The sequence below is a fragment of the Lycium barbarum genome, chromosome 1 (assembly GCF_019175385.1).
Source record: "Lycium barbarum isolate Lr01 chromosome 1, ASM1917538v2, whole genome shotgun sequence".
Taxonomy (NCBI): Eukaryota; Viridiplantae; Streptophyta; class Magnoliopsida; order Solanales; family Solanaceae; genus Lycium; species Lycium barbarum.
Window position 1 is genome coordinate 58,988,843 of NC_083337.1, and position 18,995 is coordinate 59,007,837.

Sequence of the window (18,995 nt, forward strand, 5' to 3'; positions counted from 1 at the left end):
AACAATCCAAACAATGCACCATAGGACCCGAAATCTTCCAACTTCCATAGGAACCATCGCAACCCATTTCTTTCTTCAAAAATCACAAACTACACCCACAAACCATACTTTAACAACATTATTATCATAATTACAAGAAACTATATTTGATTCAAATTGGCTTCCAAAACAGCCCACAACAATTACGACACTAACTTGGATCATTAAACTCTCATTTACATCACATAATCCACAACACAACAACCAAATTACACTAATTAAGCTTAGTTCTTCACTTACTACACAACACAACACGCATAGCCAAATCCAACATACACGGCCAAACATCAACTCCAATATTTTATGAGTTCCATTCATTTCTACACAAACCATGTATAACATATAAAAGTAAGAATTGAACCTTACCTTCTTCCATCCATGTTTTCCCACGGCTAGAGTTATTCAAGACCACAACAAACGATTGATTTGCTCCAACAACTATTCCACGTCGTAGAGGGCCTTCCAATTAGTGGAAAACTAGAAGAAAAATAATTTTTCCATGATCAACTCCCTAGGGCAGTTCGGCCAGCCCTCTTTGGCCGTCCCCTCCTTCTTCTTTGTTTCTTCACTTTTCTTGAAACTTCTAGGGTGGAAAAGATGACTAATTGTTGCTTGTCATCCACCCTCTAATTATATATACTTATCCCCCTTCAAATGTAAAATGAACACATGTACCATTCCATGGCTTGAAATTATTGGCCAACTTTAGGTGGGGCCCACGGCCACTTAGCCATTTTTGACTAATTCATGAAATAACTTTTCCAACTCATAGCCCTTAATTTTCATGAAATGCTCAACTTTCCAAAATTCACTTTTAACCCCAAATTTTCCTTATTCCAAATTTACCCTTAACACTCTGTACCAATGAAAAGATAAGTATGCAACTTGTGCATTCACAAGATTAACAAAACCGAAAATTTAGAGTCTTGCCCATGACCCGTCGCAACGAACTTAAAATATTTCATAATGTTCCAGGCCACAAAATCATAAGCAACTTATGCCTTAAAACAAAAATCGAAGATCATAATTCTTAACCTCTTACCCCGGAGTAGTCTTGACCTTAACTTTTCATGATTAACCCGGAATGTCCCCGACGTACAAAATACGGGCTATAACATCCTCCCCCCCCCCCCTTTAGGACATTCGTCCTCGAATGTTCCACTGACCTTATGGGGTCTCGTAACACTTCGGGAGGGTCCCTCTTTCTTCATCCACGGGCGTTGCGTTCTTTCTTTCTTTCAAAGATTTCCAGATTACCAATTGTCGCGATTCCCTTTTGAGTCTTACATACTATGCTCTCCCCCCCCCCCCCCTCCCCCCTTTTAAGGGGTTCCTTATACGTCACAATCTTCGAGTATCTTCATCTTCGATCATACTTAATTCCTCGCTCGTCATATCAAAAAATTCTTACCATAGATCTTTCCCTCGCTTTGTGTCTATGCCATCACAAGGCTTAATCGTTCTTTTGTTCGCTTCACATCTCTTTCCTTACCGTCTACTCACTCACTTTCTTGTTCATTTTCTCTTTTAACCTTCAACTCGTATTTCAATCGTATTTCAATATCTTACCTGACACATATCTTTCATATCCGCGCCTACCTGCGTGCTTTGTATTTCCTAACATCATCAATTACTTCCTTCTATCGATGTCATTCTTCTGCTGCAACCAAAAATCAGGATGAGGAATCCCGTTCCCTATGACTTGGCTCTATAGCACGATCTCAGATGTGAAAGAAGATTAACCTCCCTAGATACCCCGTAGCCTCCTGTTTATAAATGTGGCGCGCTACACACCATAAACAGGACTCTACCGGACACGACTTTGCAGACAACCCCTAGGACAGACCTGCTCTGATACCACTTTGTCACACCCTAATTCCACTAGGGTGTGATGGGTACCCGACCCTTACCTAGGGCCGAGCGAACCCTCAGACTCTTGCTGTACATAAAATCACGTCAAACTTTTCAAATCAAATGAGATGAAATACATCGTAATTTTTTTTTTCAGAAATATTCTTCCACATAGCTTCCAAGCATAACAAATCTATAATCATACAAAATTCAGTACATAACACAGACCGACATTTCGGCTGATGGAGCCGCTTACAGACTGACAACCAATACCCACGACGCTGTCTACAAAGTCTCTAACGTAATCCAGAAAGCATAACATACCAACTCTGACTCGGCAGCACTCCGGGAACAAATGGAGCTTGCCATCTGCACTGGAACATCTTCTATACTGTCTTCAACTCACCTGGGAGTACCTGCGTGGCATGAAACGCAGCCCCCGAAGAAAGGGGGTCAGTACGAAATATGTACTGAGTATGCAAAGCATGAAGTACAGAAAACGAAGTCATAACCGAAGTAAAATGTACAAAAAGTGAGCACAATAGCCAGAATACCAAAGTGTTGCATCTGACGTACAAATCATACATAAAAGGTTCCGGAAGACAAATACTGCAATCAAAATGCCAAAATACTTTGCTTTCCTTTGAGGAACATTTCCGTCTCATACACACAGAAAATCAACACACAATTACCGCGGCCAAGAGTCCCGCGGTCACTATCACACATACCGCGACCAAGTGTCCAGCGATTAGCATCCCAAACCCAACATACCGCGGTCAGGGGTCCAGCGGTCAATGTCGCAGATACCGCGGTAAGGGGTCCAGCGGTCAACATCACATAGTGCGGCATACCGCGGTCAAGAATCCAGCGGTCAATGTCGCACACACCGCGGTCAAGAATCCAGCGGTCAACAACCAAATTTATTACTTTCCTAACATAAATCACATATGTCAGAATCAGGCATTACACATACATACAACGTGCCCCGGCCCTCGGTGAGGGCCTCGGTGATTAGATTCATGTATGCCAAAATCGTATATCAGAAAATTACAGAAGGTAAGTAGCTTATCCAGAACATCAGAACAGCAGAAAACTTACTTTTCAATCACAAGGATACACATCAAAGTCATGTAAAGGGCACAGGAACATGGTCGTCACACCCGTCTCTGGCGCCATAACACACTATACTCCAGAAGATTCCATAACATGTACACGGTATCTCGGGAACCGGACATATAACACGAGAAGCCGGGAACCAGTCACATCATAATCCATATACACAGTAACTGGGGACGGACATATACCACAGTACCCCAGAGCCAGATACATCATAGTTCAAAAATTACATATATGGAACCCGACTCCTAGACAAGGTACTCGGCGAACCATACGCACGATACATACCGGCCCGGAACTCGGTGAAAGGGATCATAGCATATATACGAGCGGAGTAGTAAGAAATTAGGTGCACATAAATCAAAACCCGGTAAAAGAATCGAATGTATTATTAGGATATTCACATTAAGGAGCTTTCCAAAGACTTATGGAACGAATCAAACAGAGTCTTAGATTCATAGACGAAAGTCTTACTTTCATATCATACAAGGATAGCTCAAGTTAGACAAACGAAGGAAGTTTCGGAACTTGTGGGCCCACCTCGGGTCAAGTCGAGGTGGCGGATATAAATTACAAGCATTGGACTCTATGGAGTCATCCAAGAAAGTTTCAAAGCAATCCGAATACGCTTGTGGAAGTTATGGATGTTTAGACACCTTTCCAACAAAGCATAAGAATTATAGTTCAATTACATTGAACGAATAGTATTCAAAATCAAACTCGGGTTTCGATGGACAGAATTATTCCCGAGGCTCAAGTCTTGACCTAGTATACATAGGACATGCCAAAAGAAGGAAAGGGTGAGCTTTACATACCTCACTTGCGCCTTAAGCTCGTCCGAACTCAATCCCCGTTTCGTCCAAAATCTACAATTGGTCATAGTTGCCAAATGTAAGTTTCAAGCTTAAATTCATATTGTCTACCGAAATTTCGGCAGCATTTCCCTTGTAAATTCAACGTCCCCGAGAATCATCTCGGCCCAAAATATCAACAACTACAACCCAACAATACCAACAACCATTCCAACAACATCAATAAGAGGTTCAAAACACATTCTAACATTAGTAACTCTTTTCTATACAATTCGACAATATTCCATTTTCATTCAAATCAACCGCATACGATCAAACCAACTTCCATATTCATACATTCAAGTGCTAATCCAAACCATTTAAACAAGATTCAAAAACGCTTCGGACAAACCACAAAACATTCAAACAATCCAAACAATGCACCATAGGACCCGAAATCTTCCAACTTCCATAGGAACCATCGCAGCCCATTTCTTTCTTCAAAAATCACAAACTACACCCACAAACCATACTTTAACAACATTATTATCATAATTACAAGAAACTATATTTGATTCAAATTGTCTTCCAAAACAGCCCACAACAATTACGACACTAACTTGGATCATTAAACTCTCATTTACATCACATAATCCACAACACAACAACCAAATTACACTAATTAAGCTTAGTTCTTCACTTACTACACAACACAACACGCATAGCCAAATCCAACATACACGGCCAAACATCAACTCCAATATTTTATGAGTTCCATTCATTTCTACACAAACCATGTATAACATATAAAAGTAAGAATTGAACCTTACCTTCTTCCATCCATGTTTTCCCACGGCTAGAGTTATTCAAGACCACAACAAACGATTGATTTGCTCCAACAACTATTCCACGTCGTAGAGGGCCTTCCAATTAGTGGAAAACTAGAAGAAAAATAATTTTTCCATGATCAACTCCCTAGGGCAGTTCGGCCAGCCCTCTTTGGACGTCCCCTCCTTCTTCTTTTTTTCTTCACTTTTCTTGAAACTTCTAGGGTGGAAAAGATGACTAATTGTTGCTTTTCATCCACCCTCTAATTATATATACTTAGCCCCCTTCAAATGTAAAATGAACACATGTACCATTCCATGGCTTGAAATTATTGGCCAACTTTAGGTGGGGCCCATGGCCACTTAGCCATTTTTGACTAATTCATGAAATAATTTTTCCAACTCATAGCCCTTAATTTTCATGAAATGCTCAACTTTCCAAAATTCACTTTTAACCCCAAATTTTCCTTATTCCAAATTTACCCTTAACACTCCGTACCAATGAAACGATAAGTATGCAACTTGTGCATTCACAAGATTAACAAAACCGAAAATTTAGAGTCTTGCCTATGACCCGTCGCAACGAACTTAAAATATTTCATAATGTTCCATGCCACAAAATCATAAGCAACTTATGCCTTAAAACAAAAATCGAAGATCATAATTCTTAACCTCTTACCCCAGAGTAGTCTTGACCTTAACTTTTCATGATTAACCCGGAATGTCCCCAACGTACAAAATACGGGCTATAACATACAGCATCGCCGAGGGGTAAGTTTATTTCGTACCTCAAGGCTATGAAGATGATTCAGAAAGGTTATATCTATCATTTGGTTCGTGTGCACGATATTACAGCCGAGACACCTACCCTTCAGTCTGTTCCGGTTGTTAATGAATTCCCAGATGTGTTTCCAGATGAGCTTCCGGGTCTTCCACTTGAACGGGAGATAGATTTCGCTATAGAGTTGTTGCCGGATACGCAGCCTATATCTATTCCTCCGTACAGAATGGCACCGGCTGAATTGAAGGAATTGAAAGAGCAGCTGAAAGATCTGTTGGATAAAGGCTTTATCAGACCCAGTACATCACCCTGGGGAGCGCCGGTATTATTTGTAAGAAAGAAAGATGGGTCACTGCGAATGTGTATTGAATATCGGCAATTAAATAAGGTGACTATAAAGAATAAATATCCCCTCCCCCGGATTGATGATTTGTTTGATCAGTTGCAGAGTTCCAAATATTTTTCAAAGATAGATTTGCGCTCGGGTTATCATCAGGTGCGAGTGCGAGAATCAGATATCCCGAAGACTGCTTTCAGGACCCGGTATAGGCATTATGAATTCAGAGTGATGTCTTTCGGGCTGACTAATGCTCCAGCGGTATTCATGGATCTGATGAATTGGGTATTTCGGCCTTTTCTGGATATGTTTGTGATTGTGTTTATCGATGATATTTTGATTTATTCACGATCAGCAGAGGAGCATTCAGATCATTTGAAAACAGTACTTGGCATTCTTCGGCAACAGAAATTATATGCTAAATTTTCCAAATGTGAATTCTGGTTAACGTCTGTGGCATTCTTGGGGCATATTGTCGGAGCAGATGGTATTCGGGTCGATACGCAGAAGATTGAAGCTGTACAGAATTGGCCCAGGCCTACTACACCGACAGAGGTACGCAGTTTTCGGGGGTTAGCTGGATATTATCGAAGGTTCATGGAGAATTTTTCTTCTATAGCAGCACCACTGACGAAGCTTACTTAGAAAGCAGCGAAATTTCAGTGGATTGATGCCTGCGAGCGCAGCTTCCAGACGTTGAAAGAAAAATTAATCACAACACCAGTATTAGCTCTTCCAGAAGGATCAGACGGGTATGTTGTCTATTGTGATGCCTCTGGTATTGGGATAGGTTGCGTATTGATGCAGCACGGTCGAGTCATAGCCTATGCTTCCCGGCAGCTCAGACCGCATGAGAAGAATTATCCCACTCATGATCTTGAGTTAGCCGCGGTGATTCATGCTCTGAAGATTTGGTGGCATTACTTATATGGGGTCCACGTTGATATTTATACGGACCATAAGAGTCTCCAGTATATTTTTAAACATAAAGAACTAAATTTGCGGCAGAGAAGATGGCTTGAATTATTGAAAGATTATGACGTTGATATTCTGTATCATCCTGGGAAAGCCAATGTAGTAGCAAATGAACTTAGCCGCAAGTCCATGGACAGTTTGGCTGATGTACAACCTGGTAAGAAGGACTTGGTTCATGAAATTTATCAATTAGCCAGCCTTGGAGTTCGTTTGGCAGATTCTGGAGATACTGCGATTTCTGTTCGGGCAGTTGCTGAATCATCAATTATAGAAGAGGTAAAGCAGCGTCAGTTTGAAGATCCTATTCTGGTTCAGTACAGGAATGGGGCCCTTAATAAAGAAAAGACTCCGTTCGAAATGTCGCCTGAAGGGGTATTATTATATGAAGGCAGATTTTGTGTACCGGATGTTGCAGGCCTACGACGACAGATCATGGGCGAGGCGCATAATGCACGGTATTCTATTCATCCTGGTTCCACTAAAATGTATCATGATCTCAGGTGTTTGTATTGGTGGGACGGTATGAAGAAAGATATTGCTGAGTTCGTTGGTCAGTGCCCAAATTGTCAGCAAGTTAAAATCGAACATCAGAAGCCCGGTGGATTATTACAGGCGATGGAAATTCTAGCCTGGAAATGGGAGATGATTAATATGGATTTCGTTGTTGGGTTACCGCGCACTCCACGCAGGTATAATTCTATTTGGGTTATTGTTGACAGATTGACGAAATCAGCCCATTTTCTCCCAGTCCGGACTACTTATTCGGCTGAGGACTATGCTAGATTATACATCAGAGAGATAGTCAGACTTCATGGGGTCCCTGTATCTATTATTACTGACTGAGGTGCCCAGTTTACGGCAAATTTCTGGAGGTCATTCCAGGAGGGATTAGGGACTCAGGTGAGCCTTAGTACAACATTTCATCCTCAGTCCGACGGGCAGGCCGAGCGCACTATTCAGACGCTGGAAGATATGTTGCGGGCCTGCGTTATTGATTTCAGAGGCAGCTGGGATGATCATTTTCCGCTTATTAAATTTGCTTATAATAATAGTTATCATTCCAGCATTCAGATGGCACCGTACGAAGCACTTTATGGCAGAAAATTCAGATCTCCTATTGGTTGGTTCGACGTGGGCGAAACTAAATTAATTGGGCCAAATATGATCCAGGAAGCAGTAGATAAAGTAAAACTTATTCGGGAGCGATTATTGGTTGCACAGAGTCGACAGAAAGCATATGCAGACAGATGACGTCGACCATTAGAGTTCCAGATTGGTGACTGGGTATTTTTGAAGGTGTCGCCTATGAAGAGTGTTATGAGATTCGGTAAAAAGGGTAAGTTAAGCCCGCGGTATATCGGGCCATATCAGGTTGTTCGGAAGATAGGTGAGGTCACCTATGAGCTAGACTTACCATCCGATTTAGAGGCAGTACACCCGGTATTTCATGTGTCCATGCTGCGAAAATGTATCGGTGATCCTTCCAGAATATTCCCAGTGGATGATATTCAGGTAACAGAGTATTTGTCTTATGAAGAGCAGCCTATAACTATTCTGGATCGACAGGTAAGGAGACTGCGCACTAATGAAGTACCTGGGAGGCGGAGGATGAGATGAAGAAGAAATACCCCTACTTATTTCCTACGCCCACAGGTAATCTAAATTTTTAAGTTTGTTGTATTGATTGATGAATGAATTACGTGTGCTATCTATAAGAGAGACTCCCCCGTTATGCTCATAAGACTTTATAAGACTGATTTAACATTCGGGGACGAATGTTCTAAAGGGGGGGAGAATGTTATGTCCCGTGTTTTCGCATAATTGGAAATCTTGAGAATAATTAAGACTTGTATGTTATAAGGCAATATTTTGATTTTTGTTAATATGCCTATGTTGTTTGTGGAAGTATTGGTGCGAAGACATCGGGGAAGGCCAAGGACAAATTTGGAATTTCGAAAATTCGTTTCGGAAATTACAAAACAAGAGTTTTAATGAATTGGGCTCAATAAAACTTAAGAAAATTGAGGCCCAAGTTTAAGGGGTGTCCGGCCAAGAGGCTTGACCCAAGCCCCATTTAAATGGTCATGTGATTTCCATGTGACCATTTAATCAAGCATGATATATTCATGTATATCCATAGAGAGTTCAAGAAGCAAAAAAAATTAAACTCATCTTTGAGCTTAAGAAGCTCTCAGCCGAACCCTTAGAGAAAAAAAAAATTCTAGCCTCCAATCTTAATCCAAAAATCTTGTTCTTCTTGTATTTGTAGTAAGTTCAAGACGCTCTCCGACGGGATACAATTAGTTTAGCGAGAGAGCGACGTTTGCGGCAAGTCAGAATTTCAAGAAAAAGGTAAGATTTCTATGTTTTTATGTTATGGAATGGGTGTATATGTGTTAGTGATTAGAGTTGCATGAAGATTATGGAATTGTGTTGTGTTCGTGAGTAGCCGTGCATGTGTGTGAAGTGGTATGTGGCCGTGAGCCACTTTGTGGTGTAAGAGTAATGGATTAAATTCTATTTAGTTCGTTAGTTGCGTCGTTGTGGCATTTGTGACGCAAATTAAGGTTTAATGACTTAAGTCGACGTTGAAGTTGCATGTATGTCGTTATGGGAAATTACGTGTTTTAATAAAGTTATTATGTAATCTTGCAAGTAAAGGTCTAAAGTGAGAATTGATGTTGTTGCTAATGAATTTGGATGAAAACAATGTGAGTTGGTAGGTTTGTCGCATTTGTTGAAGTGTCGGATGGAATATGGAAATTGGCGGCATACTTGAATCCATGTATATTGCTTGGAACGCTATTGAAATATGTTTGAATAACCTTGAATGAGAAAATGAATACGATAATGTTGATGTTAGTTTGATGTTGTGAAGTTCGAATGATAGTCATCGCTTTATGTAGAAAAGAAGAGTATTGATGCTAGAACTTATTTTGTTGTGATTCTTGATTCATTTGGTATTGTTGGGTTGTTGTTGTTGAGATATTGAGCCGAGCTAAGCCTCGGGGATGTTATATGTATAGGGGAAGTGCTGCCGAAATTACGGTAGACAAATATAAAGTTAAATGAATTCTTGAAGTCTTGAAATTCCTAATTTTTGTTTATGAATTTGGCTATCATAAAATAATGTTTTGATTGCAATGATATTCTAAATCATATTTTGTATAAATATAATTTTGGAAATACTATTGTGAAATGAGCCCCGTATTGACCGTTGAATTAACATATGATTTTATTAAGATTCAAAAGGTGTTTTAATATATACATTGCATTGTTTGCCCACGACTCTGCTCGTGCCCTTATTATGACTTCGTTCACCGGTTCCCGGGCCGGTTATAGTTCGTGCGCGCTATGATAAATTCGACCGTATGCTGTGTTACGGTTCCCGAGACCTCGCCATAGGGACGGGTTCCGTTTGGAGTTATGCTGTGATATGGCTGGTGATATGTTGTGATGATATATGTATTCGGGGATGTACAGAGATTTGAACCTTCTGGTGTTATGCTGTGTGTGGCACCAGCGTCGGAGTGGTGACCACGTTCCTGAGCTTTTGCATGATTTTATTTGCATTATGTATATATGTTTCCAGTACAGATTTTGATATTCTGTTCAGTATTTCCCTTTTGTATCCTGTTTGTTTCAGTTATGGTTTACGTTTCTGTACTCTATGCTTTACATACTCGGTACATCTTTCGTACTGACCCCCTTTCTTCGGGGGCTGCGTTTCATGCCCGCAGGTACAGACACCGGTGATCCACCACTATAGGCTCCACTTTCTGTTATTTCAGAGTGCTCCCCTTTGACCCGGAGCCCACTTTTGGTACATATATCTTTTGTTATGTATACGTTACTGTACAGTTGACTATTTGGGGTACGGCGGGGCCCTGTCCCGTCATATGTCTTTGTTTTGATGTACAGAGGCCTGTAGTCATATATGTGGGTCGAGGGTCCTATATGTGTCTGTTTTGTTTACGATTTGCGTCTTAATGCGGTCCGTCTGTTTTGGTGGCCAAACTGGCCCATATGTTTGCATCAGTATATATATGATCGGCGATGTGTATTCCGCCGCTCCTTTTGGCTTTGGATATGATATCTTTGCAAGCGTGACTGCTTAAGAAAATATTTGATTTTAAATCTGTTTCAGTGATTAATATGAGATCTGAGATAATCTATAATATGACGATTTGGTATGGTTGTCGGTCCGGGTGCCCAAGTAGGGCGCCAGTCGCGGCCCATGGGGTTGGTTCATGACAAGCGTGAAGCGTTCGCTTGAGCGGTTTTTCATACTTTCTTCCGATACCTTCTTGATATACTAATACGCCTCGAGCCTTGGTCTCGAACTAATACATTTCTTCTTCTGGAGATTTAGAATGTCATAATTCCTTTCAAGTCTAACATGCTCCTGCCCCCTTTTTAAGGAGGTCCTTATATGCCAATAGTGTTCGAGTATCCATCATCTTAGATAATTATCGGCCGCCCTTCAGGGTCTTCTTCAAGCCGGAGTTCCTTCATCGTATGGACTGACTTATCTATCTTCTTGCTAGTTACGGTCTGGTATTCAATCGGAATACTTATAAGGTCAGGTCAAATTCCGATGCCTTCTTTACTGTCTTTCCATATCTCTATCTTTTATGACTAGTAATTTTCTGGACCGATGAGCTAATAGGGACATCGGCATTCGCTACGTCCTTTACGAAGTGTTCGATTATACCTTACTCTTTTACCCCTCGTCTTTCTTCCCGACTTTATTTATAACATCTCTAAAATTCTTCTTGCTCTGAGTTTCCTGTTCCAATTTACATCTGTACTATACCAATAAAAGTCAATATTCCATACCCTTCCATTACCACTACTAGTCCTTTTATTTGCTTAGCTCACTGATCCGTAATTCTTCTTAACAACTTATTTTCATCATAGCTGCGCGTCATAATCTTCCAGTGTTCTGCTACTTCTTATTCTTATCACGAAATCCTTACAACTTACACGTTCTTCCTTCTTCGTTTATCGAGCCTTTATCTTCCTTTCTGGCGCAATGACCGGTTTGTCCTCCATACATGTTCCCTGTGTATCATTCTATTTCCTCTATGATCGAATCTCTACATTCTTTACAGAAGTTCTTATTCTAGGTTATTGATCTCTTAATCAGCTTTGTCAACTCATCACTCTCTTTCTCATCCTTGATGATTGATCGGTTCCCCTCAGCCACCCTGCTGCGTGACCTTTATCATATGATCTAAAACAAGTTGAAATCCTAATGGGTCCGAATAGAATTCTGTGATGCCTCTTCTATTAGGTTAAAAGAACACCTTACTCTTTTGGCTAAATTAATGCTATTTTAAAGGAACTAGCATTATGAGATGAGACTATCATTGAAGAATAACATCAAGGGAAAACATAGAATAAGTTCATAAATCTCATAAAGCGTCAATTCATACACTTTGGAATCTTTAGAAATAGAGTCATCATCCATGAATAAAATTGAGAAAATCAAGAAATAGCTCAACGTTCTCATATTCACATTGAAACCATAAGCTTGGAACCTTTAAACATGAAATCATCATAATCATCATAGAAAACATCTCTTCTTTGGTATCGTATGAAACTTATTAAGAATCATGAACGTCTAGCTTTTGGAGGTAAGAAGGGGATGAACACATATATGGAATCATAACTTAGGAATCATGCCTTTGAAAGAAAGGGGACTAGCCTCACATACCTGTTCGATCTCCTATTAGCTACGCTTATCCGTCCAAGCTCGTAAATCTACATTCGAGAGGATTCACACTATCGTTAGACGCATTGTCGCATACTTGAGCTAAGCCTTCAAATTAAACTATTCTATATTCTGCCGGAAATCGGGCTACATCTCCCCTGTTTATATGGCTAGCCTGGAATCTCAATTCAACAACCAACAATAACAACAACAATACCAATATTAACCATAATATTCTCAATACAAAAATACTCCATAAACATCCCATATGGTGTTTATCCCATATTTCCACCAACAAAATTATGATACGCCTATTTAACAGTCCTATCTCCGTAAATAAACCAAGATTAACATTAATAATAAGAGATTCATACCTTTCTCCAAATAATATTGCTATATCTCCACTTTTTCCACCTTGAACTGAGCGAAATGCATTGCTATACGATTTTTGGATCGCAACTGCACGCTATCTGGACCGAAATTCGGGACTTATACCTGGTTTATGCTTAAAATTTGGTGTTGGGAATTTGGAGGGAAACTTCCAGATTATTGGAGAGCGTTTGAGGTGTTTTGGCTGAAGAAATAAAGGGTAGGCCCCCTTTTATAATGGTCCAGGGTCTGTCTGGACCGACTTAAGATTTGCTCAGCACGATCGCGCCACCTTGGGGCGCGTTCGCGCAAAGCAAATTTCTTTGCTCGGATAGTCTGTCTTACAATTCTCATAACGTTTGATCCCAATATCGTATGTGGTCCCATGACCTGTGGTTGGAAAGATATTTCAATTAGTTATAACTTTCATTTTTGGTGTTTTTCCAAATTCCAAACTTATAATGGCGTTTTGGCCTCTTTAAGTCAGATCGTCCGAAAACGTATCGTTAAATCATCCTTTTAGAGGGCTTGTGCCCATATTTGGCTTAAGGATCCTTCTTAAGACTTGTTCAACATCCCATGTACTACTCATATAACTTTTCATATGTCCTTTATGAAACCCCGGCATGAGGTCCCCACCTTAACTTACGATTACGAGGGTTATTCATCAAGTAACGTATTAACTGATTTACACCGTACGGTCTCCAAATGTCATATTATATATATATATATATATATATATATATATATATATATTATAATCATATAATATAATCTTCATCCTTGTATAACTTTACTCTTCGTTGAGCTCATACTAAGCGGTCTACCATCTTGGTAGCGCAAAATTTTCCGGGGTGTAACATCTATCCCTCCTTAGAAACATTCATCCTTGTATAACTTTATATTAAAGAAATAGTGAAGCTTCATGGAGTTCCTATATCTATTATCACGGACAGAGGTGCTCAGTTCACAGCGAACTTCTGGAGATCTTTTCAGGAAGGATTAGGGACTCAGCTGAGCCTGAGCACAGCTTTCAATCCTCAGAGTGACGGACAGGCCGAGCGCACTATCCAGACGCTTGAAGATATGTTGCGGGCCTGCGTTATTGATTTCAGAGGTAGCTGGGAGGATCACTTGCCATTGATTGAATTTTCTTATAATAATAGCTACCATTCCAGCATCCAGATGGCTCCGTACGAGGCTTTATATGGTAGGAAATACAGGTCACCTATCGGCTGGTTTGATATTGGCGAGACAGAGTTAATTGGCCCAGATATGATCCAGCAGGCAGTTGATAAGGTGAAACTTATCCGGGAACGACTATTGGCAGCCCAGAGTCGACAGAAATCATACGCGGATAAACGGCGTCGTCGTTTGGAATTCCAGGTTGGTGATTGGGTATTCCTGAAGGTATCGCCTATGAAAGGCGTGATGCGGTTTGGCAGAAAGGGTAAGCTCAGTCCGCGTTATATTGGGCCTTATCTGATTGTGCGGAAAATTGGTAACGTCGCCTATGAGTTAGATCTGCCACCTGATTTGGAAGCGGTACATCCGGTATTCCATGTATCTATGCTCCGCAAATGCATCGGTGATCCCTCCAGAATATTTCCTCCAGATGATATTCAGGTGACGGAGCAGTTATCTTACGAGGAGCAGCCCGTAGCCATTCTAGACCGCCAGGTAAGAAAGCTCCAGAACAAAGATGTAGCCTCTGTTAAGGTGCTGTGGCAGAACAATAATAGGGAGGAAATGACCTGGGAGGCCGAAGAGGAAATGAAGAAGAAATATCCCCATTTGTTCCCTACGGCCACAGGTAATCCTGAATCCTTACTTAATTCTGTTTCAATAATGAATATGCGTTATATGTGCTGACTATAAACATAAACTCCCCCAAAGTATTCTCAGACCCTATAAGATTAATTTAACATTCGAGGACGAATGTTCTAAAGGGGGGGAGGATGTTATATCCCGTGTTTTTACACGTTGGAAAAATATGGAAATATTCTTGACCTGTAAGAAATAAGATCATAATTAACTTTTATTTGACATAGGAGTCGTGTATGAAAGAATATTAATGTGGAAGTGTGGGATAAGGCTGTTATATTCTGCATTTTCGAACGTCGAATTATTTGTAAGCTGAGGTGGGGCCCACACATCAATATTTTTTTTGGGACATGTGAAAAGTTATATGAATCGTATATGTAAAGTTAAACACAACCCGCGAAGGGCCCTGGGGACAAATCAAAGTGGAAGCCCTCCAAACGAATATTTTTAAGAAAACGTTTTCGTATGACCTGACTTGGAGGGGCAACAACGGCATTATAAGTTTAGAATTTGGGAAAATGCCCAGAGATAAAAGTTGTAGATAATTGAAATAGCTTTCCAACGGTAGGTCGTGGGCTCCCAGGCGACGTCGGTACAAGGAGATATGGACATTGTAAGGCGGAAAGGTCAAGCTGGGCAGTGAAATAGGCCCAACCCGATTCCAATCCGGGTCAGGCCCATTTCCTTATTATTTAAGGGAGTTTTCAGCCTCCTCCTCCACATTTCAGATCAGAAAAGATCCAGAAAATTCCATTAGAGAGAGAGAGAGAGAAAACTTCAAGGCTAAGAAGGTCATTTTGATCAAAATCCGAGCTCCGAATCCCGAAGCTCATGAAGAGAAAAACGTTGTACGTTGCGTTGCCTTCAATTTGAGATAAATATTGGTCTTGGGGGATGAAATTTTCGTGGTGGATCTTCTGATAAGGTATTTATAAAATTACTTTTATGTTATTAAAGTGTTTATTTAGAGTTTTAACGAATTAGAACGGAGAAAACAACATTATAAACTCGTTTGTTGTTTTGTTGAAATTTATGGGTGAGGGGTTGTTTTAATTGATATTGATGGACTGATTTGAATTAATATTTTGGTTGTTTTAATCATGGATTATGTGAGGAGAGTGAAGGAACTTAATGGTTATTAAGTTGTTGTAGGAAAACATACAACTTTATTATGGTTTATGTAAAAATGGAAATGAAAGTATCAAGAGGAAAATTATGATTATTGTGAATGAATTTGGAAGATGGAAATGTATAATGAACTTGTATGTTGAAGGTTAGGAAAAATTGGAAAAGTAGTGGCTTAATGGAAAGTTTGAATGTTCGCATACCTTATGAATATTGGGTGAAAATGGTATGGATGCTTCCGATGTATGTTGTAATGAATTTGGTGGGTGATGAATATCAAAATAACAAGTTTGGTTCGGAAATGTAAGTTTGAAACGAAAGATGTGTCGTTATGCTGAAACGATGGCTAGTGATACCATAGTGTGTGTTTTAATGTCTGTTGTTGTTTTTGCTGTTGTTCTGGGTTGTTGTGTAGTGAATTGAGCCGAGCTAAGTCTCGGGGATGTCTTATATACAGAGGAAATGCTGCCGAAATTTCGGTAGGCAAACATGTGTTAAGTTGGATTATTGAAAAGTTTGAAACTAACAAATGGTAAACTTGACCATTTCTAGATTTTGGACGAGATTGGGATCGACACCAAGCGAGCGTAAGGCGCTATCGAGGTATGTGAAGCATTTTCCTTTGTTCCTAGGCATGTTCTGGATGTGATAGGCTCGGCCGCGAGCCTTAAGTACGACTCCGTTCCCCGGAATTCGAGACGGAAAACCGCTCCAATTCCTTCAATTCAATTGAAGATATTTTCTTACAAATTGCCTTTAAAGTGAATTTTTGTACAAAACTCCCCTAAACGGAGTCGGAACACTTCCAAACGATTATGGATGACCTCATAAGGTCTATTAGCGATAATTTACATATGTTGCCTCGAGTTGGTCCGAGGCGGGCCCGCAAGGCCCGATATCTTCTGTAATACTTTAAATACTTCCGTTTTGTCCGATTTTCTCAGAAACCATCTGAACTATTATTTTGATTATGATACAACTATTTTTATGAAATTCTTATAAAATAACTTCTGAACATCTGAGAATCCGATTCTGATAATAATCTGTCGTGCCTTCCCAAGTAGGATATAGGCGCGTACTATGCATACTATCCGTATACTCTGATTTTGGCTCGCCGTTTGGCACCCTTTAGTCTGATTGAGTCTGTATGTATGTGGTTTCCCATGGATCTGTTCGTGGCTGTCTCAATGCATTCCTTCACTGCGTCCCGGGCCAGGTTCTGTTATCGTGCATATTTCTCTGCATTGTTCACCGCGTCCCTCGGCGTACGGGCCGGGATCTGTATGTCTGTATGACATTATGATTTGTGTATGGGGATGGCGGCCAGGATGGCATATGATCTGATCTGATTCTGTCTGTCCACCGCGTCCCGTACTAAGAGGGCCGGGTTCTGTTACCGCGCCCCCAGACAGGGCCGGGATCTGTATGAATGTATGCGTGTGCCATCTATATTTATATAAGCACATGCCTCTGTATGATTCTGTATGACTCTGTACTACTCTGCATGCATAATTCTGTCCGACATACTTCTGTCTGTCCATCTGAATTACGACTCTGTCTGTATATCCGTATGGATTCTGATTCTGCTCATCTATCCGTATTATGATTCCGTCTGTCTGTCCGAACCATGATTCTGTTTATCTGTAAAGAACACGATTCTGTATGTCTGTTTGGATCATGACTCTGTCCGTCAGTCTGATTTATGGTTCTGTTCGTTATATTTCTGTGACTCCGGTTCGGACTATGTTTATATCTGTTATGTTCTGCTTTACATACTCGGTACATTTTTCGTACTGACCCCCGTTCTTCGGGGGCTGCGCTACATGCCCGCAGGTACCGACGCACCAGGTGATACGCCGCCAGCGTAGGTTTCTGATTCAGCTGTTTTGAAGAGCTCCTTTGATCCGGAGCGTATATTTTTGGTATATATCTCCTGTCTTCTGTATACTCTGTATGTATGGATATTCTGGGTACGGCGGGGCCCTATCCCGTCATATGACTCTCTATGTCTGTAGAGGCCTGTAGATAGATGTGTGGGTTACGGGTTTCGTCTATATGTTAGCCTTGTCGGCTTATCCGTATGTTTCTGTATGTTCAGATATATATATGTTTGCGCGCGTGCCGTAGTTGTATCGACCTACTTTTGTAATTTCTGTTTAAAAAAAAAATCTGTACGATACGAAATTCGGTCGGGTAGGTATGTACGGGTACCTAGCTAGGGTGCCAGTCGCGGCCCACGGGGTTGGGTCGTGACAAAAGTGGTATCAGAGCGGTTAGTCCTCGGAATGTCTACAGGCCGTGTCTAGTAGAGTCTTGTTTATCGATGTGTTGTGCACCACATCTATAAACAGGAAGCTACAGGGCATCTAGGATGTTACCCTTCTTTGAATCTTAGATCATGCGATAGAGCCAGCTGTAGGATATGAATTCCTTTCGACTAACTTTTAATTTCAGCCAAAAGACGACATCGACAGAAGGCAATGGCTGATGATATTGGAGGCCGCACAGTACTCAGGTAAGCAATAATATGAAAGCTGTGTGTCGGAGAAGTTGTTTGATGTGTGGTAGAAATATAAAGTTGAAGATTGAACAGAAAAGTGAACAGGAAGGAGCCTCCGATGTTGTTCGAGTTGGGCATGTGAGGTAAGCCTCGACATCTGTATAATTTTATCTGTAATTGTTAGCCCCGTGTGGCTACGAGACGACATGATATGATGTATATATATATGCGTATATGTGTTGGCCCTGTGAGGCATGGTTGGTATTTCTTTTGTACAGGTTTCGGATAGTAAGAAATACAGAGGAACCTCTGCCCAAATTTTTTTCCAGAGATATGGAAGTAAATATATATAAAGTAAAGTACAAACAGGTTCCGCGATACTTATCGGAATTTAGTTTTCTTCTGTCGGTGGTTGGAGAGCACCTTATGGTGATATTTTATGAGATTTCACCGACTATTTGGAGACGGAATTCGTAGGACGAAGACTTAAATCTGTGGCCTGTCTGTAATTGTATGTATATGTGTATGAAAGTGAATATCGGAGATTCAGAAAGGCAATATGGTAATTGTGCAACTTAGCCGGGGGTGGGACCCGCTACAAAAATTTTCCGAAAATTTGCTAAGACCCCGATTTGCCCTAAAATTATGTGACAAAGGTCCTGCAGGGCAATTGACGAAATTATATCAGCCCTAACGCGTCAAAATGCATGAAAGTTTCGGGGTTAAGCGTGCTCAAGCCAGAGC